Below are 24,349 nucleotides of genomic sequence, written 5' to 3'. Positions count from 1 at the left end.
AAATTAATATGACATAGAAGCAAAAGTAAATTTGTTTGCTAGGGTCAAGATTTTCATGTAGTTGAATAGAGGGTCCCATGAATCAATGTTATCGGTTTACTGGTGGACCGCTGCCTACCCAGTCCGACACTGCTTATGGGTGAGAGTGAAGTGAAAATGACACAAACGACTTTCCAAGTGATTAAGCCTTAATTATCTGAAGAAGATACCTTAGTTTTATGGTTCCTTGTGCCGGCAACATGGTAGTACAAGAAGTTTCATACTTTCAGCTCTACAGTACAGAGGACTTTGTGTCCTTTCGTACAGTCTGCTATGCCCCGAGGCCTTATTGACTTGAAATCTACCAATAAAAAGATAATTAGCAAGTAATAAAACTGTCCCTTGATATGTATCTTTGCAACAGCATATAACCAGTCTCAGAGAATTGTGCTAATGCAAAATTATACAATTCTTAGCATATCTCTTAAGAGGGCTATAAACATTAAATAGAAATTGATGTTTGAAAATTTGTTGTACAAAAATTTGTTTGGTAGATGGTGATTTTGTGGATTTGGGACGTTACATTTGTTCAAAGTGGCCTAAGGTAGAGATTGGCCAAATTCTCATTTGTCCTCAAGATACATGTGCATAAAGTAAAAAAAAATAAGGAGCTGGGATTGCACTCATCAATACTTCTAGAAATGTTTTTTCTTTAATCCATCTTCATTAAACTGACAACAGAGGCAATTCCAGAGTAGGGAGCTGTTGTCCACCAGAGCCAACGACCTGTTTCGCTTGGTATATGCTTCAACTGGCCTCTACAGAAGCGTATACCACGCAAAATAGAATTTGCCTATGGGCTCCAGCTCACTCCACTGTAATTGCCTCAGTTTTCTGTCTCTTTAATGAGGATGGAATAAAGAAACAATGCTCTTAAAAGTATGGGTGAGTGCAGTCTCGGCTCCTTAGTTATCACTTTGTGCATGTTTTCTAAAGAGAATTTTGCACCACCTTGCTCAAGATGTTATTGTTTTGCTGTGAATCAATTTTCCGCAAATTACAAGTATTGTAAAGCGTCTAATTGCCCAGAAAAGATGCGTATAACACTTTGAGATCCCCCATGACTGTACTAACGTTCCTCGTATTTAAGCTCTTTAACGCAAACACAGCCTTAATAATGACAAAATGACCTCCACAAATATGGCTGTGGGTAAACAGATGGTAACCAATCTTCACTGCCAAACTGTCACACACTATCTGCAATGTTTGCTCAGAGTTTTATGGCTTTCTCTCTAGCTCTATGGCTAAGCTGCGAGCCGTGATGAACTCCATGATGAACAAACCAGATTCAGACTAAATAGCCGCTGTATTCCCTGCCTCTGCTTTTATACAGGCTACAAAAGAAAATTATGATTGACTGTGCTCTGATAATTAACAGCCCATTTAATAAAAACTGAGCTGATAGACTTTTTATGCTTTTCAACCCCTTTCTGCCAGCTGACAGAATAGTACGTCAGCTGGCAGATCCCCTGCTTTGAGGTGGGCTCCGGCGGTGAGCCCACCTCAAAGCCGCGACATGTCAGCTGTTTTGTACAGCTGACATGTGCGTGCAATGAGCGTGAGTGGAATCGCGATCCGCCCGTGCCCATTAACTAGTTAAATGCCGCCGTCAAGCGCTGACAGCGGCATTTAACCAGCGCTCACGGCCACGAGGCCGGAAGTGCTCGCACCGCTGACCCCCGTCACATGACCGGGGGTCAGCGGTGCATTGCCATAACAACCAGAGGTCTCCTTGAGACCTGTATGGTTGTTGATGGCCGATTGCTTTGAGCGCCACCCTGTGGTCGGCGTTTAAAGCAACCCTGCATTTCTGCTACATAGAAGTGATCTGTACTTCACCTCTATGTAGCAGAGGCGATCGTGTAGTGCATGCTCCTAGCCTCCTATGGAGGCTATTGAAGCATGCCAAAATTTAAAAAAAAGTGTTTAAAAATATAAAAAAAATAAAAAATATATAAAAGTTCAAATCACCCTCCTTTTGCCCCAATCAAAATAAAACAATTAAAAAAAATCAAACATACACATATTTGGTATAGCCACGTTCAGAATCGCCCAATCTATCAATAAAAACAAAGGATTAACCTGACCGCTAAATGGCGTAGCGAGAAAAAAAATCAAAACGCCAAAATTACGTTTATTTTAAATGCAATAACGGGCGATCAAAAGAACGTATCTACACCAAAATGGTATCATTAAAAACGCCAGCTTGGTACACAAAAAATAAGCCCTCACTTGACCCTAGATCACGAAAATTGGAGACGCTACGGGTATCGGAAAATTGCGCATTTTTATTTTTTTTAGCAAACTTTGGAATTTGTTTTCACCACTTAGATAAAAAATAACCTAGACATGTTAGGTGTCTATGAACTCGTAATGACCTGGAGAATCATAAAGGCAGGTTAGTTCTAGCATTTGGTGAACCTAGCAAAAAAGCCAAACAAAAAACAAGTGTGAGATTGCACTTTTTTTGCAATTTCACCACACTTGGAATTTTTTTCCCGTTTTTTGTTACACGGCATGGTTAAATCAATGGTATTGTTCAAAAGTACATCTTGTCCCGCAAAAAATAAGCCCTCACATCGCCATATTGATGGAAAAATAAAAACGTTATGGCTCTGGGAAGGAGGGGAGCGAAAAATGAAAACAAAAAAACGGAAAAAGCTCCGGGGGTGAAGGGGTTAAGATATAAAAATTATCCAAAAAGTATCCCCTTTTTGGGGGAAGATACTTACGGAGATGATTTTTATACCCAGAGGGCATACACTAAAGAAGCCATGACTTTTTTTTCGCAAGTTGTGGTCCAAAATGTATACGTTTTTTGGGAGCAGCAACAGGTTTGTTGTTTGGAAAGTGAAGATGCAGCTTTATTGGGAGGTTGTCAGGTTTATTCACCCTGGGCAGGATAGGGTTACCAGCAGCAGTATAGTATAGAACATAATGGACAGACAGGAAATATGTGGTTGTCTGTCATCAGTGGCAGTGGCAGCAACAACATAGTATAGAATATTATTGGCCAGGAAATTTTGACAAATATAAGGTCCTCCGCACATGAAGAGGAGAATAATTTCTGTTCCTCATGACAGGACCACCTTCCACACCGGATACCCTCTCTGATAGTACACTAGAGCCTGGACAACAAAATACGCCTATGGCAAACTGGCCAAATTATTGCCAGTGGTCAAATCTGCTGACCCAGAAGTACAGGGGGTCAAGGTTTCTGGTATCTGAAAAAGAAAGGACATAATAATTAAAAAGTACGGCAAAAAAACAAAATCAAAGGCTTTATCAATATTTCTTTTTATCCAGTGGAAAAGGGTTTCCATCTTTGCAAATTCAGGATCGTAGAAAGATAAAACAATCATATTGACCCAAGTGAATGTAGCCTTCAAGCTACGGTGTAGACTCCGGTGTAGACAGTCCACGCACTCACCAATGCTAAGAGAATGAAGACAGAGACGCTGTCAGATGAACCGGAGACGTTTCAGGGGGTCCTCTCCCTTTCTGAAGCACGCAATCTTTTTCCCATTCCTTCCTTAAAAAAATGCCCACCACGTGATGACTCCTTTGATGTATTTTTTTTAAGTCCTTTTTGCTTATTGATGTTTATGGCAGTATTTGGGAGCAACTGCATAATGGTTTCATAATACAGGTGTGGAAGACTGAAAATAAAAACAAATTGGTCAATTTATTCATTTTTGTTTTACGTTCGTTGAGTCTAGTGAATTTCAAAAAATTCAACAAGAATCGATTAGGTTATCTCTACCAGACACGTCTTGCAACTGCTTATCTGACACTATTGATTTGACAAAAACTTAGAAAGGTTTGTATGGCAATGGATTTTCTCCCCACCAACCCAAAGGACCTATAGATAGAATTCCATCTGCTATGTTCTTATAGTTTATGTAGAGGGACAGTAAGGAGCCCCTGATACACAGTAGGAGCCCCTGATTCTCATTAGATGTTCTGCCTATCTGGACAAAATTGTTGAGATTGGCCAACTTTTATTTCGTGTGTATGGGGTCACTGGCAGTAATAGACATAAAAGAGCCCCTGTTCAAGAGCATTATCTGGGCCCTTTCTAGTCTAATAGCCCATTATAATGTACAATTTCACCTAGTGTGGAGGTCAAAATGGACCCCCCAACCTCTGTGGGACCCCTGTGCGCTGCACATGTTGCACCAATATGTCCACCCCTGTAAGGGGGTCATGAAAGCTCATCCGAAAACTACCACTTCCAGCATTCTTAGAATTTTGTGGTTTCACATGCCTTCAACCATTCCACCTATTATGGAGATCAAAATGGACCCTGTAACCTCTTGGGACCCCTGTGCACTACACTTGTTGCACCAATATATCATGAAAGCTCATCCGAAAACTACCACTTCCAGTATTCCTAGAATTTTATGATTTCACATGCCTTCAACAATTCCACCAATTTTCGAGGTCAAAATGGATCCCTAAATCCATTGGTGCACATGTTGTACCAATATGTCCTCCCTTGTATGGGGTCATGAAAGCAAATCCAAAAAGAACCACTTCCAACATTCCTAGAATTTTGTGGTTTCATATGCTTCAACCATTGTTCTCTAGTCTTTTGACCTCCAAGTGTTAAACTATCAATCATGTCTTGTGCTTTAAAGCCTCAATACTTAATTTGTAGAATGAATTATATGCATGACGCATACCTCTGTAAATATTTATCTGCTTAAATAACCCCAGTAGATAACTTTACCTTTCAGAACCAAATATGATCAGAACCCGATCCATCAATATGGACTATTTCATTAGCTCTAGTCTTAACATGCCTTTGGGATCTCTCTGGCAGCGGAGTGTTGAATTATAATCAAAATTCCAGTGCCTCAAAGCTAAAAGCAACTAATTTATACTCACAGATAGAACTCATTTAATAGTGACATAATTCTGGAGCATAAAATGACCATAATCAATATTTATGGAAGTTAATGACTTTCAATCTGGACTGTGTCCCAAAGCTTTGCACATATAGAGTGTAATTAGCACCTATGCAACGCAAGCAGAGATTCATTTGTTCTTTGAGATCGGCCCATGATTAATTTATAAAGATGAAACCATTTTTCTTATCAACAGCAATTCTTGGAAGAGCTTCATAATGCACGTGATGTCAATATAAAGTACCACATCAGCCAAGGACTATTTATTGCACCCCACACATATGTTATTTTAATACCATTATTAATATAGATCAAATGCAGAAAGTGTCAGCTTCCTTAGCTTTCAGTAACCTGTAGTTTTCTGCATTTGCTCTTTGAACATGTGCAGAAACTTCTGCAATTGACAAGAATCCATCTAGTGTACAATGTTAAATACTAGTCAGGAAGGAGCTTGAGAGAAGAGGAGATGTGTGAGACTGAATGCTGTGAGAGGGGAGAAGGAGCAGCCAAAGCTTGTTTGTACTCGAATGCCGGAATCCTGGGTGTCTCTTGTGATTTCTAGACCCTCCACAATATCATGACATTGGGCTGAGATAGTTTGCACTACCCAGTCCTGGCTGCAAATCTTTTTCTTTAACTCTAAAGACTAGACAAGAAGGAGTCTGAGAAGGGAAGAGGGAATGCAGCTGCAGTAAATCTGCCTCAGTCTATATATGAAACTGGTTGTTGTGAGAGGCGAGAAGTGGCACCTGAAGATCATCTGTGAACCATCTCAACTGGCGCTCGAATCCTGGGCACCTCTCGGGATTTTTAGGCCCCCACAATATCAGAACAATGTAGCATGACACATGTATGAGGTGCTCAGGATGCCAGCACTTGAGTGAGCTGACGAAGTTCACACTGCCCTGGCCTTGCTGCAAATCTTTTTGCTGAACTCTAAATAATAGACTGGAAAGAGATAGAGAGAAGAAGGAACACAGAAGATGTATCTCTGCCTCAGTTTATGTGTGAGATTAAATGCTGTGAGAGGGGAGAAACAGCAGTCTGAGCTCATAGTTAGGCTACTTTCACACTAGAGTTGTACGACACACGACGAATTGCGTCGTTGCGACGTACCGACGCAAGCAGTGAAAGCGCCGCACAACGGGGCAGCAGATGCTGTTTTTCAACGCATCCGCTGCCCCATTGTGAGGTGCGGAGAGGAGGTGGCAGAGTTCCGGCCGCGCATGCGCTGTTGGAAATGGCGGACACGACGCACCAAAAAAGTTACATGCGATGGTGGCGATGTGTGTCAATGCGTCGCACTGCGTCGCTAATGCAATTCTATGGAGAAAAAACGCATCCTGCAAGCACTTTTGCAGGATGCGTTTTTTCTACAAAACGACGCATAGCGACGTGCAGTGCACGACGCTAGTGTGAAAGTAGCCTTAGATAGGTTGACAAAGACCTAGGTCCATCGAGCTCAACCTCAAAATTTATCAACCAGTACTTGAATGCTGGAATCCTGGTTCCTCTTATGATTTCTAGGCCCCCATAATATCATGACATCATAACTTGACGCATGTCATAACATCACACGTGGCCTTGAAATCACAAAGGTGACCACCCAGTATGCCGGCATTCAACTTGGCTGACGAAGTTTGCTTTGCTCTGGTCTCGTCTGGATGTGAATCTTTCTGCCTAACTTTAAAGAGTAGGCAGAGGACATTCATACTGCTCTGGTCTGTATGAGAGTCTTTTTGCTACATTCTAAATACAATAAAAGAAGGAGATTGAGAGCGGAAGAAGGTGTGAAGTTACAATATCTCTGTGTGAGACCCAATGATGTGAGAGTGGAGAAGGAGCAGCCAGAGCTCATCTCTAAACCAGAATTCGAATGCTGGAATCCTGGACACATCTTGTGATTTCCAGGTGTCCACAATATCAAGACATCGTAGCATGACCCATGTCATGTAAATCGTATGAGATGCCCAGGATGCTAGCATGCAAGTGAGCTGAGGAACTTCTTACTTCCCTGGTTTGGCTGTGAATCTTTTTGTTGAACTCCAAATACAAGATAGGGAGGTGTTCGAGAGGGGAAGAAGGTGTGAAGTTACAGTATCTTTGCCTCAGCCTATGTGTGAGACCGAATGCTGTGAGAGGGGAGAAGGAGCAGCTAGATGTCAACTGTGGACTTCTTCAGCCAGCACTCAAATGCCAGAGGATTTTTAAAGGAAAAGAGGGGATACAGTTGCAGAATCTTTGCCTCAAACTATGTGTGAGACTGAATGCTGTGAGAGGGGAGAAAGAGCAACCTGAGATCGTGTGTGAACTATCAAAGCTGGCGCTCAAATGACAAAATCCTGGACTACTCCTATGATTTCTAGGTACCACAATATCAAGACATCATAGCTTGATGCATGTCATGAAATCACATGAGGTGCCAAGAATGCAAAATTCTAATGGGCTAAGCAAGTTCTCACTGCTACTGGTCCGACTCCAAATTGTTTTTCTCAACTCTAAATACTAGAAAGGAAGGCGTTTGTGGGGGGATGCAGCTGCAGATTCTATGCCTCTTTCTATGTGTAATAATGCATGCTGTGAGAGGGGAAGAGGAGCAGCCCGGAGAACATCTGGTTGGCTTGGAGGACACCACTGTGTATCACACAAAGAAAAGCCCGTCCATTCAACATGCATTTAGGCAGAAAATATTCATTTTAAGAAACTACCATAAGGAATGTTAAGCTTATTAGGTTCAGCAAATAATAAACTATTGCTGACTCAAAGATATTTCTGCTGTGTATACAGGATTGGAATGTAACATTTCAGGAGTATAAAACTGATGGAGACATTTCCTACTGAGAACAATCCCTGCCAGCTATATACTGCTCTGTGGTTCAGTAAGTTTGATCTCCATTCCCCTTACTTCATGAAATTCATATATTAGAGAAATTTATTTTTTATTTAGATTTTTGCCTATGGCATTGTCTGAGGTTTGTTGTATTTTTTTTTCCTTTGAATTATTATTAGGTGACTTCATTAACAATTTGCCCTCAGTGATCTCACTTTCAAAATACAGCAAAATTCTGAAGAACAATATGGAACCAGATCATCAAATAGTTGAGCAGCCAATGGTGTTACTTGAAGCTTGGGTCCCCCCCATTGGCAAATCTCCAACAGGGTTTCCAACTACCATGGGTTTTTAACTGTTTCATGTTCAGCAAATTTATTGCTTTTGCTCTTTCATTCTTTACTACCCTTCTTCAAAATGGACAAAATACGGAGGAAAACAGGAGCATTTAAAGTTACTATAAAATTTACAAAAGTTTATTGAACAAAACTTAAAACATACATACAAACATGTACATAAAATCAGGACACCACATGCTAAGCTCCTGTGAAACACACAATACCATAAAGAATCACAAAAACATTAGAAAGTCATATGTAGATAAGAGGGTACGCCATACCCGAAATCCATACTATAGTGAACCTATGATCCAGAGTTCGGAACAGGCTTAGGAGAAAACCCCCATGCACAATATCCGTACATGCCGCCTGGCGTGAAAGTGCCGTAATGGGAGTACCCCGTAGACCCTCTTACCAGTATACAGGAGATAGACCTACAAAAAGGACTGATTCCAAGAGGCCTCAGGGTACAGGTGTTCCCATCATTCCCGGTTGAGGATGCTGGTATTAGGGAAAGATGGGAGGATTGTGCCAGTAAATGCTCCATAGGCTTTATGGAAATCCTTAAAGAGATGAACTCCATCTCTACTAAAGAAATTGAGAGTGAAATTGATATCTTACAAGCTACAATTAAGAAAGATATGTCGAGTGAAGCACTAAAAAAATTTAACAGCGATGTGGAGGCTGAGGTCCAAAAATGGGTGGATGATATCCAGCAAATAAAATCTAAGAAATTTAAACGAGATACTAACGATAAACAAACTGACAAGATGTATAAGTGGAGAAATGGTAATGAGCGATCACGCCCATATTATAGGAACGAGTCACAGTCAAGGTCCCGATCGACATCCTATAAATCCACTACGTCTGTGGATGATAGACATACAGCGAGAAAGGGTCCCCTGGAAAGGGAGAAGGATGGTCCACAAACAAGTACAAAAATGACTACAAGACAAAATTGAAAAAGGGGGCCGATGGGTAAACAGTCGGACAGTCGGAGTCAGGGGGGATTGCAGGTAATAAATTTGTCTGACCATGTCCTCTCTGAGAGTCAGCTTAGTGTGTTAGGTAGAGGTTTGTCCTTCTCACCTACTAATGGGTTTAATTTTTTCACAGCCCTAAAAGATTTGCATTTATTTTCACGGAAACTGATTCTAAAAAAACTACATTCCAGAGGTGGACATGGATCGGACGTTTTTGACTGCACTGAGGGGGAGGCTCTCCGGATTTTGGAGGAGTTGCTGGAAGAGCAAACTACTACTACGAAAGGTAAGTTCCCACTGGCAATACTTCCTAGATCCACGAAGTTCCCCCCTTGTCTTTGTGCCCCGCAGTGGAGGTCTTCACCAAATTGGTAACTGAGGACCTTAGAGAGCTTTCCACGCGGAGGCAATTTGATAATTTAACATGGAAAGAGAGGGAAGCTATAAAACAACTTCAGTCCCTCAAAGATGTGGTCTTTAAGGCTGCAGACAAGGGGGGAAACATTGTGGTATGGCCGGTGGAGAAGTATGAAAGGGAAGCCTTTGAACAATTACGTATCTATTCCAGGCTCACCCATAACCCGGATGCCTCCTTCTTGGTGCAGTTACAGACAATTTTGTATAGGGCCTTTGAGGAAGGAACAATTGATAAGAAGGTATTAGATGGTTTGACTGTAAAGTTTCCAAAAGTTCCCACGTTTTACCTTCTTCCAAAAGTCCACAAAGACCGAGTCAACCTTCCAGGACGTCCCATTGTGTCAGGGATGCAAGGTCTATGTGACCCAATATGCAAGTTTATAGATTTCTATCTTAAGAATCTTGTGGAAACATTGCCATCATTTGTAAAGGACACAATGGACGTCTTGGCTAGGGTTGACAGAGTCTCTGTGGACCGTGAAACCTTGTTGGTCACGGCGGACGTGGAGGCCCTTTATACCTGTATCGATCACTCCGATGGTCTTCGGGTGGTTCATTTTTTCCTGGAGGCCTCCGACCTGGACGGCCCATTATGTGAGCTTATCCTCGAGCTGCTGGAATTCATTCTGACACATAATTTTTTTTACTATTAAAGATTGTTTTTACCAACAAAAGCGCGGCGCAGCCATGGGGGCGGTCTGTGCACCGGCCTACGCCAACCTCTTTTTGGGGTTTTGGGACAGGTTGGTGTTTGGGGGTGCAGGGGGGAGGGCCGCCGACCATGTTCTGTGCTGGTTACGCTATATCGACGATGTTTTGTTTTTTTGGCGCGGAGCAGAACAGCAGCTCGGGGATTTTATGGCTGTGCTCAATGCAAATACTTTCAACATCAAGTTAACTTATAAGTGCAATCCCTATGAAATTGATTTTTTGGATATATGTTTGAAGGTAGGGGAGACTCAAATTATAGAAACGGAGATTTTCCGAAAAACTACAGCAGTTAAGTCTTTGGTACATGCCACCTCTGGGCACAGCCAAGCCACAATCAGGGCCGTCCCGGTCGGACAGTTCCTCCGGGTTAGGCGGATCTGCTCGACTGACCAAACTTTTGAATGGCAGGCGGGCAACCTGAGGGAACGCTTCGAACAACGAGGATATAGTAAACTGTGTGTGAGATACGGGTATAATAGGGCCAAAAATACCCCACGGAATCAATTGTTGTATTTCAAAAAGGAGAAAAAGAGGATGGATGAATCTATTCGATTCATATCCGAATTTAATCATGAATGGGATAATATTCGAGCCATCTTAAATAAACATTGGCGGATTTTGAGTACTGAACCCTCCCTGAGTCGTTCTTGTCCGACCGTCCCCTGATGACCCCAAGGAGGGCTAGGAGTTTGAAAGACCTCCTGGTTAGGAGTCACTATGTGGCACCTAGGGCTGCCCCGTTTGGCTCAATACATCTTGCCTGCGCCAATGTCCTGCGCAGTACCTCCTTCTCTTCAGTGGATGGCAAAAGGGAGTTTCAAATAAAACATTATATCTCTTGCAATAGCAGAAATGTGATATATTATGCTACTTTCAGTTGCCATCTGATATATATAGGTTTAACATCAAGAGAATTAAGAGTGAGGGTTAGGGAACATGTGCGGGACATTGGCGCAGCCAAGACAGTGGAGGATGTCTCTCAATTAAAAACCATCCCAAAACACTTCAGAAGATACCATGATTGTGACCTGAGGGAGTTCATGGTGAGGGGAATAGATCTTATTCAGATGGGTATACGAGGAGGCAATGTTAAGCAGCTCCTTGCCCAATGTGAACTTAAATGGATTGTGACCCTAGGTACCGTGAGACCAAGTGGTCTCAATGAGTCTCTCAACTTCGCCCCGTTCTTGTAGCATAGTTAGAATAGGTTTTATTTTTCCCTCCTTATGGTGTTTATTTTCACCTTTATATTAGTGTTTTTTCTAATTGTGTTTTACTTTTTCTAATAGTTCTTTAAGGTGTTCATGGAATCCTTAGAAATTGGACCTCATATTGGCATATTTGGAGACAAAAAGGATAAAGAACCCCAGATGGACTCGTCATAACTAGTGTTGAGCATTCCGATACTGCAAGTATCGGGTATCGGCCGATACTTGCTGTATCGGAATTCCGATACCGAGATCCGATATTTTTGTGGTATCGGGTATCGGTATCGAAACAACATTAATGTAAAAATGTGTAAAAGACAGAATTAAAATAAAAAATATTGCTATACTCACCTCTCCGACGCAGCCTGCACCTTACCGAGGGAAGCGGCAGCGTTCTTTGTTTAAAATTCACGCTTTTCTTTCCTTTACTGAAGTCCCGGCTTGTGATTGGTCGCGTGCCGACCATGTGGCCGGGACGCAACCAATCACAGCAAGCCGTGACGTAATTTCAGGTCCTTCAGGATTTTAAAATTACGTTCCGGCGTTGTGATTGGTTGCGTCGCAGTCACATGGGCAACGCAACCAATCACAGCAAGCCGTGACGTAATTTCAGGTCCTTAAGGATTTTAAAATTACGTCCCGGCTTTGTGATTGGTTGCATCGCAGTCACATGGGAGACGCAACCAATCACAAGCCGTGACGTCACGGGAGGCTGGACACGCGCGCATTTTAAAATGGGCGCGTGTCCAGCCTCCCGTGACGTCCCGGCTTGTGATTGGTTGTGGCGCGGTCAACCAATCACAAGCCGGGAGGCTGGACACGCGCGCATTTTAAAATTTTAAAATGCGCGCGTGTCCAGCCTCCCGGCTTGTGAGTGGTTGATCGCGACGCAACCAATCACAAGCCGGGACGTCACGGGAGGCTGGACACGCGCCCATTTTAAAATGCGCGCGTGTCCAGCCTCCCGTGACGTCACGGCTTGTGATTGGTTGCGTCTCCCATGTGACTGCGACGCAACCAATCACAAAGCCGGGACGTAATTTAAAAATCCTTAAGGACCTGAAATTACGTCACGGCTTGCTGTGATTGGTTGCGTTGCCCATGTGACTGCGACGCAACCAATCACAACGCCGGAACGTAATTTTAAAATCCTGAAGGACCTGAAATTACGTCACGGCTTGCTGTGATTGGTTGCGTCCCGGCCACATGGTCGGCACGCGACCAATCACAAGCCGGGACTTCAGTAAAGGAAAGAAAAGCGCAAATTTTAAACAAAGAACGCTGCCGCTTCCCTCGGTAAGGTGCAGGCTGCGTCGGAGAGGTGAGTATAGCAATATTTTTTATTTTAATTCTTTCTTTTACACATTAATATGGTTCCCAGGGCCTGAAGGAGAGTTTCCTCTCCTTCAGACCCTGGGAACCATCAGGAATACCGTCCGATACATGAGTCCCATTGACTTGTATTGGTATCGGGTATCGGTATCGGATTGGATCCGATACTTTGCCGGTATCGGCCGATACTTTCCGATACCGATACTTTCAAGTATCGGACGGTATCGCTCAACACTAGTCATAACCTTTTGTATATGATTACTCTTTATGTGATGCTATTTGCATGATATAAGTCCATCTGGTTTGTTATATGTCTATTTGTATTGCGATTTATTGTCTAATCTACTTAAATGTATCCTTTGCCATATATTGAGTCCCGGCTGCAGTGCGCATGCGCCTGCTTGCTCCTCGCCCCGCCCCTCCTCTGTCCGGCCGCTTGGTGTCCTTGGTTGGTGACTGGGAGCTATGGCAACGATATGCTCCCACTCGCGCACCTTTGGATCCTGGCTGGGCGGGGTGGTTGCGGCATGGGGAGCCACAGACGCATGCGCCGCTTACATGCAGTCTGAGTTACATCCCGGTCACATGATTATAATGTGACCAGAATTTCTGGGATAAAAGGTCCTGCTGGTGGAGTATCAAGAACCTCCCCTTGAGAAAGCGATTAGATAGTGGAGCGAAACGCGCGTCGGGAGTGTCACCCAACTCGGTCTATCTCCTGTATATTGGTAAGAGGGTCTACGGGGTACTCCCATTATGGCACTTTCACGCCAGGCGGCATGTACGGATATTGTGCATGGGGGTTTTCTCCTAAGCCTGTTCCGAACTCTGGATCATAGGTTCACTATAGTGAATGGCAGTTGCACATAGATCCATGTATGGATTTCAGGTATGGCGTACCCTCTTATCTACATATGACTTTCTAATGTTTTTGTGATTCTTTATGGTATAGTGTGTTTCACAGGAGCTTAGCATTTGGTGTCCTGATTTTATGTACTTGTTTGTATGTATGTTTTAAGTTTTGTTCAATAAACTTTTGTAAATTTTATAGTAACTTTAAATGCTCCTGTTTTCCTCCGTATTTTGTCTAAATTGTTTGGAGTAGTACAGACAAATTGCCAGGACATGGTTCCTGGACACTTTGCATTATGAGTCTGGGTTTATATATAGCCTTCTTCAAAATGGGTAGAGCAAAAAATTTACATTCTTGCCTTCCAACTTTTTCTTTCTTTCCCCCATTTAACATATAGTTTAACTAACTTTACAACTTGATAGATTGAACTTTCATGGAAGCGACAATATCATATATGTTTATTTTTTTTATTATTAACTTCTTCAATTTTTAAATGAGAAAAATTTAGATGATTTAAAAAATTTTATTTTTGAAATTTGAGTAATATTTTTTAATGCTTTTTTTTCTTAATTCCACACTTGTAATAATTATTTTTAAATGCTGCTGTCGGTCATTAATAGTGGCATTTAAATTGCAAAAAACAGCAATGATTGGAGCAAGCTGTTAGAGGTAGTCCAGGTTCTCATCAATATACAACACGTGTTTCGCCTATAAGCTTCATCTGGGCAAAGCTTATAGGCAAAATATTTATTGAGCAATGGTGGCTACCTAGACTCAAAGCACGAATTGGTAATACATATAGATTTTGTACTATTCGATTATCTATTTTACTATTTATTCCTCCTTGCTGTTGCTTCTTATACCTTCTGGTCTCAGAGTCCGGTTTGTTCACTTTTTTCAGGTTGCTCTAGCTCTGCGCTTCACCACTGTATCATTTTTGTACATCAATACAAATTTTAACGGCTATGTGATTAATAGCAAAGAATAAAGGAATAACTTGTTTCTAATAGTAATTTATGTTTCACAATTATTTTATGCCCTGTACTAATAAAAAGTGGGCGGCCTGCTATTTTTAGCAATATCCATGGCCCCTTACCAGTCTAAGAATACCAGCCCCCAGCTGTCTGCTTAAGCTTGGCTGGTTGTCAAAAATAATTATATATTTAAATTATAATTATTTTTTGTAAATGGCTTGGGAACTCCTCTAATTTTGATAACCAACCATGATAAAGCTGAGTGTGATGTCTACCTTGCAATATTTATATAACTTCCCTGAACCTTTCATATACTTTCCTGGTCATCACCGAATTATACATCTAGCTGCAGTATTTCCTAATGTCTTTCAGTACTGCGGCACACACAGAGCAGATGGTCTCTAATGTCCTATTTAACGATGATAACATTACCTGCTACCTGCTGATTCTCATTTACTGGTAACATAAGAAAACGGAAAAGTAAAAGATGTTTTTTTCCTTTTAAATAATTTAGTATATTTACCTTATGGATGAAAATGTGACTGGAGCAGATGCCGTGTATCTGCACAGAATTGATGAGAAGGGAGTAAATGACAGTGAATTACACAAAGGCATGTATGTCGCTGGCCTGTCTCGGCTAGCATCAGCAGGGCATGCTTTGATCTGAGAGTCTACAATACTGACTAAATGAATGTCATCTCGCTTCATCCTTGTGTTGCGGAGAAGACTTTGCACTTGTCCTGTTTCATTTAGTAGAGCAGAGGAAGCACCAATAGCGGTGACCTAGGAAGGGAGAGGTAACAAATCACTGTCAATGCTAACCTCGGCCCTAATCAATCTCGAGCAAATCAGGGGAGACTTATCTATTGAAGTCTACCTTGTCCAATTGCAAACGGCCAAGGAATGCCAAATAACGCCACGTTGTCAACCAGGTAAGGTGGATTTAAAGGAATAATAAAGGTAGATTATATAAAAAATGCAAGGGCTTCTTCCGTAAAACTACTTTTTTTCTGTTATTTGTATTATTACAAAAAAAAAATGAGAATTTTTTTTTTTTTTTTTACCAAACTCATGTCTGACTTTAAGGCAACTTCCTGCAGTAGAAGCCGTCACCCACTGTTCTCCCTAAAATATTAAATCTTCAGAATTGCACTGATTCCCTTGATGGAAGGCTCACCTGGTGAGGTGGATCCTCCAAGGCAAAGGTCCAGGTGTTGGTGAAGCAGGCAGATGAGACTCATGGGAAACAGGTACTGCAGACCATAGGCAGATAGGAGATTGAGAAGAAAGTACTGGAGGTCCTGGAGACCACGGGCAGAGAGAAAACTGGGAACAGGTTTCTGAGGTCTGGAGATGGCAAGAAGACGGGAATCTGTTAACAAGTAGCAAAGGTACTGGAGATCACGAATAGATAGCAGAGGTCCTAGACACCATGAACAGGAGCAAAGGTCCTGGAGAATGCAGGAGGAAAGATGACCGGGAACAGGTAGCAGAAGTCTTAGAGATACCATTTGGACAGGAGACCAAGAAGAGGTAGCAGAGGTCCTTATTTTTTATGACCTTCGGCTCGATCTCGAGTCATGATGGATGAACACTCTGTAGAAAGATCAATTTTGTGCAAGCCTAGAAAGGTCCACCAGGGTCTTATCTGCCGTTATCTTGATTGTATCAAGCCATCTGGTTGCTGGTCTACCTCTTTGCCTTGCTACTTCAATTCTTTGACCATGATGTCCTTTTCCACTGATCGTTCTTGTTAGGGGTCGAGTTCCCGCTTCTGCACAAGGGGAATCTCAGGCCATCTCCGCTGCGGTATCCCATTCTTCTCCTGCCGCAGTGGAGTCTGCTCAGCGGAGATGTCAGTCCCAGCATCTCGCTCAGTCTGACTCTGTGCAAAGAGTTACTGCTGCCTTTCCAGCCTCTACCATTGTAGCCAGTACTGAGCAGCGGCAAGCAGACATTTGTGGGGCTAAGTCCTACTTTGCCCCTTCTGAGCATGCCCAGGGTAAGATCTCTCATTGGAGATCAAGGGTCACATGCTCAGATACTGCAGCAAATCCCATTGGTCCTCTAGGAAGGTCCTGAAGGTGCTCAACTTCTGTGGCAGCCTCCCATTGGTCCTTCTGGGAAGGTCCTGTACTTGCTGCAGCTATAAAAGGTTCGCATGACTGCACGGCCATGCGCTAGTGTACATTTGAAAACGTGTGTGTGTGGATGAGTGCAAGTAATTCTTTAAATATCCCCTCCCTTGTGTATGACTGCTCGCATAAGTGCATGTCTGCTGTCTAGCGCCCGACTAAGCTATCATCATTAAACATACGATACAGCGTCTATTGCTGAGACCGCCAGTGCGATGCCGTGTGCTATTAGAGCGCTTCTCTAACCTGAGTCTGGGTGGTTGGTGGTGTCCACCAGTGCGGCACTGCTCGCACTCTTGTGCTTAATTTTACTATTATTAGTTATAGTCTGACACCCAGTAGCGGTGTCGAGCGCAAGTGGTCTAGACGAACTCTATTCCCGAGTCTTGGGATTGAGTTCTGCGACTCCTTGCTTGCGCTCTTTGTGCGGTACCATGACCCTGTGACGTAACAGAGTTCGCTTCCACCGCCATATAGTGCCGCCATTTGCCAGCAGCAGGTTCTCTCCTGCACGGTGGACCCCGGGCTGCGAATGCACCAAATATCATCTCACTATTTACTCGGTGCGTCCTGCCAGTCCTAACAGTTCTCTTCGTATGATGTGTTCAAAGTAGGCAAGTTGTAGCTTGGTGATCCTTGCTTCAAGTAACATGTCCGACTTGATTTGACCCAAAACTGATTTATTTGTTCTTTTTACCATCCATGGTACTGATAACATCCTTCTCCAGCCCCAGATTTCGAAGGTGCTGATTTTTGTTCTCTCTTGTTTCTTTATCTTCCTGGTTTTGCATCCATATATTACTACAGAAAAGACCAGACTACGAATGAGCCATTTCTTCATCGCCAGAGAAATGTTCCTCAATTTGAAGACCTCGTCCTGTGACTTCATTGTTGGTTTGCCCATAGCTATTCTCCTATTGACTTCTGGTGTCTTGGCTGCATCTTCAGCGATCATTCATCCGAGCAGGTTGAAGTCCTTTACAACTTCCAATTTGTCACCGTCCATCTCAAATGTGTTCCGGTCATACAAGGCAGTTTACTTGATGCAATGTGACTCAGGATGCCGTAGAAGTTGTGGTCTACTTTTCTATGGCTTTTGGCTATGTTTAAATGGATAATCTATTCTATTATGCTTGCTAACAATCCTAATTTTGCCAGGACAATCCAACCCATTGAATCACAGAAAGTCCAATATTATTCAATCCCATCCGAAAAGTGGATTTACTCAACAGGGCTTGAATGTCTCAACTTGTTATGTATTATTGGTTTTAGTATGTATTAATATTGGTAAGTATTATGTTATATCACTATACAAGACTATAAATACTTGCATGTTAGAAAACAGACTTTTCCCTGTGACATTCAAAGACAATTGCATCATTCTCCAAGGCTGCAAATAAACGAGAAAAATAATCCATGTTTCCATTTGTCGTTCTACGTTCTCCATTCGAGTTTTCTCTTCGCACCTTTCTGTTTCAACCTGTCATTTTGTTTCACATTATCTAAACACCAGATGTATGGCCGGTTGATCGAGCAGTTTCTGGAAAAAAACAACGCAAACGTTATAATTCACATTTCAACATAATCGTAGATCTCACTTTTGTCCAGTCGAGACCGATTTACTATATTTAGGGCAACCAGCTGGCTCTAAGTTATAATCAGGAACAGGCCCAGCCAATTCTTATTCCCTATGGATCTCATTGTAGACTCCAACAGGAATAAAATGTTTTAAATGATCAAGTCCTTCCAGCAAAACCAGGAAGCAGATGGTCGTCGTGCCATAATTCTAGATTGATTAGTGTCTCTAGACAAATCAAAGTACAAGTGATAAATTGGTGTAAAGAATACTTTGAGAATTGAAAAGAAATATATAATATATTTACACAGTAAGTGTATATATATATATATATATATATATATATATATATATATATATATATATATATATATATATATATATAGTATATACAGTGGCAACCAATAGTTTTTACATTTTTTTCAAAAGTTTGATTACTTCTGTTTGGTTTTTGTGGTGCCATTTTCCTGGTGTATTTAGTAAATGGTTGTCAGCTTTAAGGATGAAAATTGGGTTTGACATTGTTTTAACCCTTTATGTGTTAGTTTTCAACATTTGTTGGACTAAATGTTTTGCATATTTTGTCATGAGTAGTTGAATTTTGCCTAATTTTTGTTTTTTTGTGCGTGCTTTTGTGTAATTCGGTTAAAACATGACAAAGACTAGGCCAAGTTTATCACTAGATATGAGGCAGCTTATTCTGAGAGTGAAGTCAGACAAAAGCCAAAAAGCGGAGCTATGGAATTCAACTGCTCTCAGATTCAAGTGTCAAAAATAATAAAGAAAGAAAAAGAAGGTTATGGAACAGCTGACAAACCTAGAAGTGGACGACCACAGAAAACTTCCTCCAAAGTTGATCACACTATTAAAAAAAGTCAGTATTTGATGTCCATAAAAGTGCTGTACAGATTTCTCACAAAGTGAACGAAGAATATGGGGCCAAACTGAGTTGCAAAACTGTTGTGCGATGGCTAAGTTTAGTAGGGTTGAATGCACGAGTTCCAGTCAAGAAGACTTTCATTTTCAAAGTACTGGAAGGTCCAACTTGAGTTTGCCAAAGAACACAGCTAATGGAAAGAGACAGATTGGTCTAAGGTGTTGTGGTCAGATGAATCCAAGTTTAATCTGTTTGGTAGTCATGGCAAAAAATATTTATACAACCCAATTGGAAAATTTAATAATGTAAGGTACCAAACACCTACAGTGAAACATGGTGGTAGCAATGTCATGGTTTGGGGCTGCTTTTCTGCATCTGTCATTGGCCCTCTGCATAGAATTGATGGAAATACGAATGCTACCTTGTATAAGGATATACTGGAGAATGTAATGCTGCACATGGTAAAACCAAAGTAGGCAGGGGCTGGAAATTCCAGCAAAATACTGATCCTAAGCACACACTGAATTTAGTAAAAAAATTGGTTAGAAAAGAGAAATGTTCGCCTGTTGCAATGTCCAAGCCAATCACCTGAAATACACCCTATAGAGCACCTTTGGGATGAGTTAAGGCCAAGAGTCGGGGCCCGTGCCCATAGCAATAAAGATTATTTGCGCATTTGAAAATGGAATGTAGGATGTCTTGAATACTCGAGTGGCTTCAATGCCCCGTCGGTGCAGTGCAGTAATTAAAGCAAGAGGTTATGCTACAAAATACTACAGTTGTGCTCAAAAGTTTACATATCCGGCAAAATTTTGCTTTCTTGGCCTTTTTTTCAGAGAATATGAATGATAACACCAAAACCTTTCTCCACTCATTGATAGTGGTTGGGTGAAGCCATTTATTGTCAAACTACTGTGTTTTCTCTTTTTAAATCATGCAGCCATTGCTGTGAGCCTATATAATCCACCTGTGAACACCTATATCAGCAATAATATTTGATATTTATTGTTTAGGAAGGTTATATTTCATGATTACATGCCTATATTTAGGTTCATGGTGCCATTTAAGCATTTATCTTTCTAAGATATGATGGTCTGATGTTCCAGTCTTCTGTCACTTTTTACATGTTCCATGTGTGACAGGTAGTGTTGAGCGATACCGTCCGATACTTGAAAGTATCGGTATCGGAAAGTATCGGCCGATACCGTCAAAGTATCGGATCTAATCCGATACCGATACAAGTCAATGGGGCTCAAGTATCGGACGGTATCCCTGATGGTTCCCAGGGTCTGAAGGAGAGGAAACTCTCCTTCAGGCCCTGGGATCCATATTAATGAGTAAAATAAAGAATTAAAATAAAAAATATTGATATACTCACCTCTCCAACGCAGCCTGCACCTTATCGAGGGAACCGGCAGCCTTCTTTGCTTAAAATGCGCACGTTTACTGCCTTCCGTGACGTCACGGCTTCTGATTGGTCGCGTGCCGCCCATGTGACCGCGACGCGACCAATCACAACAAGCCGTGACGTAATTTTCAGGTCCTGAATGCCTAGAATTAGGCATTCAGGACCTGAAAATTACGTCACGGCTTGTTGTGATTGGTCGCGTCGCGGTCACATGGGCGGCACGCGACCAATCAGAAGCCGTGATGTAATTTTCAGGTCCTGAATGCCTAGAATTAGGCATTCAGGACCTGAAAATTACGTCACGGCTTGTTGTGATTGGTCGCATCGCGGTCACATGGGCGGCACGCGACCAATCAGAAGCCGTGACGTCACAGAAGGCAGTAAACGCGCGCATTTTAAACAAAGAAGGCTGCCGGTTCCCTCGGTAAGGTGCAGGCTGCGTTGGAGAGGTGAGTATATCCCTATTTTTTATTTTAATTCTTTCTTTTACACATTGATATTAATCCCGATACCGATTCCCGATATCACAAAAGTATCGGATATCGGTATCGGAATTCCGATACCCGCAAGTATCGGCTGATACCCGATACTTGCGGTATCGGAATGCTCAACACTAGTGACAGGGAATACAGTACCCCTGTCATTTTTTCATTATTTTTTAAAAGTATTTTCATGAATTGGTGGGAAGAAAAATATATTTATAATGTCTATAATCCTTTTCTGTTGGTACTTCACTGGTACAGATGTTTCGTAGATGACGTCCTTGTCATTTGGCGGGGTCATGAAACAGCCATACCCGAATTAATTGATTATATTAATGATAACAATGATGCAATAAGATTCACTTACAATTTTGATGGTCTTAAGATTTCTTTTATGGATGTACTTTTATATAGTGATATTTCGCATAATGATGTAAAATGTAAATTATTCAGAAAACCCACTGCAGGTAATGCTCTGTTCTTCGCTACAAGTTGTCATCCCAACATGTACAGTACATAACTTGTCGGTGGGGAAATATATTAGATCAAAACGTTGCTGTACTCTTGAAAACAAATATATTGCAGAATGTTCTATTATTGACTCATGCTTTAAAAAACGTCGGTATTCTGACCAAATTTTGAATCGTGAAAAAAGTGGCCGATTCTAAAAAAAGGACTGAGTATTTGTCTCAGACTAAATCCTACGATAAAATTGCTGAGTATACCAAGGATCTACCTTTAATATTTTCCACCCAATACAGTACCAATTATTATCAAGTAGTGAATATTATGTTTAAAAAATCTACCAGTCTTGTATAGACTGAGCCCTAATCTTAGAAAAAGGGTCTACAAGATGGGGATCTGTCAACGTAATTTCCTGTTTGATTTCTATATAGAACAACACCTTACGTTTAGCGACTTATGCCACACTATGACTAAGAACGCATAGCTCGAAAAGCGTCAGTTGGTGCATATTCTGCATTCTTTAAAAGTCATGCCACATTTTTAATAACCGCTCAATAAATTTGTTGTTTTTTAAATTAACTTCCCCAGACATGCTGCTGGACACCTTTTCTCGTCAGTTTTTTTAGTGATGGCCTATTCTTAGAATAGGTCATTAACATCTGATCGGTGAGGGTCCGATCAGCTGTTACTGGATGGAAATTCTTAGATACTGCAGGGACACAACAGCTCGTTCAAAACTATAGTGGCCACGGCTGGATACAGATCTTGCCTGTATCCATTTGAATAGCGGTTGTATCTGCAGCCTGGATAGTAATAGTGGAGCTCCTGTTCTCCAGTAACATCCAAGAACTTTCGGCTGATAACAGTTGATTGACGGAGGTGATGGTTGGCGCACCTTCATCGACCAGATATTCACGACCAATCTTAAGGATATCAAGGCCATCAATACATAGTAGAGGCCAATTCTCTTTAAGTTAGGGCACAATTACATGTCCATATGGGATGAGGAAAGAGATGTGACTCCATTCATGAAGTAACATCTCCCTGACATAAGGAACATTGGAGGAACAAGTAGATAACTAAGCAGGGCTAGAGCCAAAATCAGACATATGTAAATACATGCCAAGACCCACTAATTTTGGGAAGATGCCTTGGGTTTCAGCTCAACAGTGGTTAAAAATGATGCTAAGAACCATAAGTGGGATGAACGAGCAGTAGAGGTGGCCAAGGAGTGATCAGTGAGGTATTAGGTTTTTGGTTTTTTTTTTAACCCTTTACTGGCTGTCAACAGTTCAGCCAGGCACCATTTTGCTGATTTCGCAAGGAGCGAATTACAAAATAAACTGCATTCTGGTGGTTACGGATTTTTTTTAAATTGAAGCAAAATTCAACTCCACTCGAATAAATTTGCCCAACTCTAGTGGCCTATTTACTTTTGTCGTTGTAGCTTTCCCCTGTCACCTAAAACATTTAAAAAAAGATATAAAAAAATCTTCAATTCTCACCCCTTTAAGTCTTACATGATTCCATGCCTGTATAGAGGCCTTCCTTGTGATTCTTTGCTTATTGCTTATTTTGATATGTCCCTAGATGAGTGATGCATGTTCGGCAGTTTAACATAAAAATAGATATATATTTCTCTGGATATGTCTTCTTTCCTTACAGACTGAACCCCCCAAAATAGAAATATTACTAAACTGCAAAGTACAGAAATTACCAAGCCCTGAACTGCACTGTGGGAAAACATTATACTTCATTTTCACTTGCATTTTCATCACTAAAGCATAATTAAAGTTAAAGTGACGCCTCAAGATATGCGTAATGTATTTTTAAAGTGAATATTTTCCTTTTTTTTTAACGTATTTTCTATGTGTGATCATACAAGAAACAGATGTATTGTGTCTTGTGGCTAATACAGTCTTTAGGGATCAGATTGACAATTTAATGGTGTGAGTGAAGGTGAGACATGCTGAGTTATTCAACCTTCCCCGAATATTAAATATTTCCTGGAACATTCACGGATCTTTACTTGGTTTCTTGGAATCATTTAATCTATCTAGGAGTCAATTATCCGCACGTGCAGTACAGTCATGTACATCGAGTGATTTCATCTGCAGGAATGGAGAAAAATGATCTCTAGGATTTATTTCTAGATTGCTTAATTCAGACAGTGTTTGGGTTTTATGTGGAAAGTGCAAACCTGATCTATTGCTAAGAACAATTTGTTACATGACTCTGGTATTGTAGATTTGATGTTCAGGCCCAAAGTTCAACCCGTCCCTTACCCTACATTCCATCCCTCCCCACCACCAACATCCAATAACACTCTGACACTTTAGGTTGGATAATTTGGCCACAGCATTCTTTACTTTAGAAATACATCACAACTTTAACAGCTTGAACAATATAGTAAATATGATAATGTCATTGAAGCTATAAAACATCTGGGGATTTCCCAAAAAATCTACCCAAAAAAAGCATTCTTTCCCCCAGTCGTAACCTCAAAGACTTAGAAGCACCATAACCCAATGAGTTCCTTTTCCACTAACAGACCCACATTCCCCAAAAATCACCAGACCAATTAAGCAATATTTAAAGATTGAGGAAACCATACCCTGCTGAATCCCCTGAATCAACTGGGAATCAACTTCAAGCACCGTTAGCCAGCATGACCCAATAAATTGTCCCTTAATTCCTACTCCATTTATGTCCCCCAACAATTAGAGCGAGGCGGAAGAACTATAATTATATCTCTACTAGTAGGAATAATGAAAACCCTACCCTAAAATAAACCTCACCACTGATCCTACT

The sequence above is a fragment of the Ranitomeya variabilis genome, chromosome 4 (assembly GCF_051348905.1).
Source record: "Ranitomeya variabilis isolate aRanVar5 chromosome 4, aRanVar5.hap1, whole genome shotgun sequence".
In the NCBI taxonomy this organism is placed as follows: Eukaryota; Metazoa; Chordata; class Amphibia; order Anura; family Dendrobatidae; genus Ranitomeya; species Ranitomeya variabilis.
The sequence above is the reverse complement of the archived record's forward strand: the minus strand, read 5'-3'. Positions refer to the sequence as shown.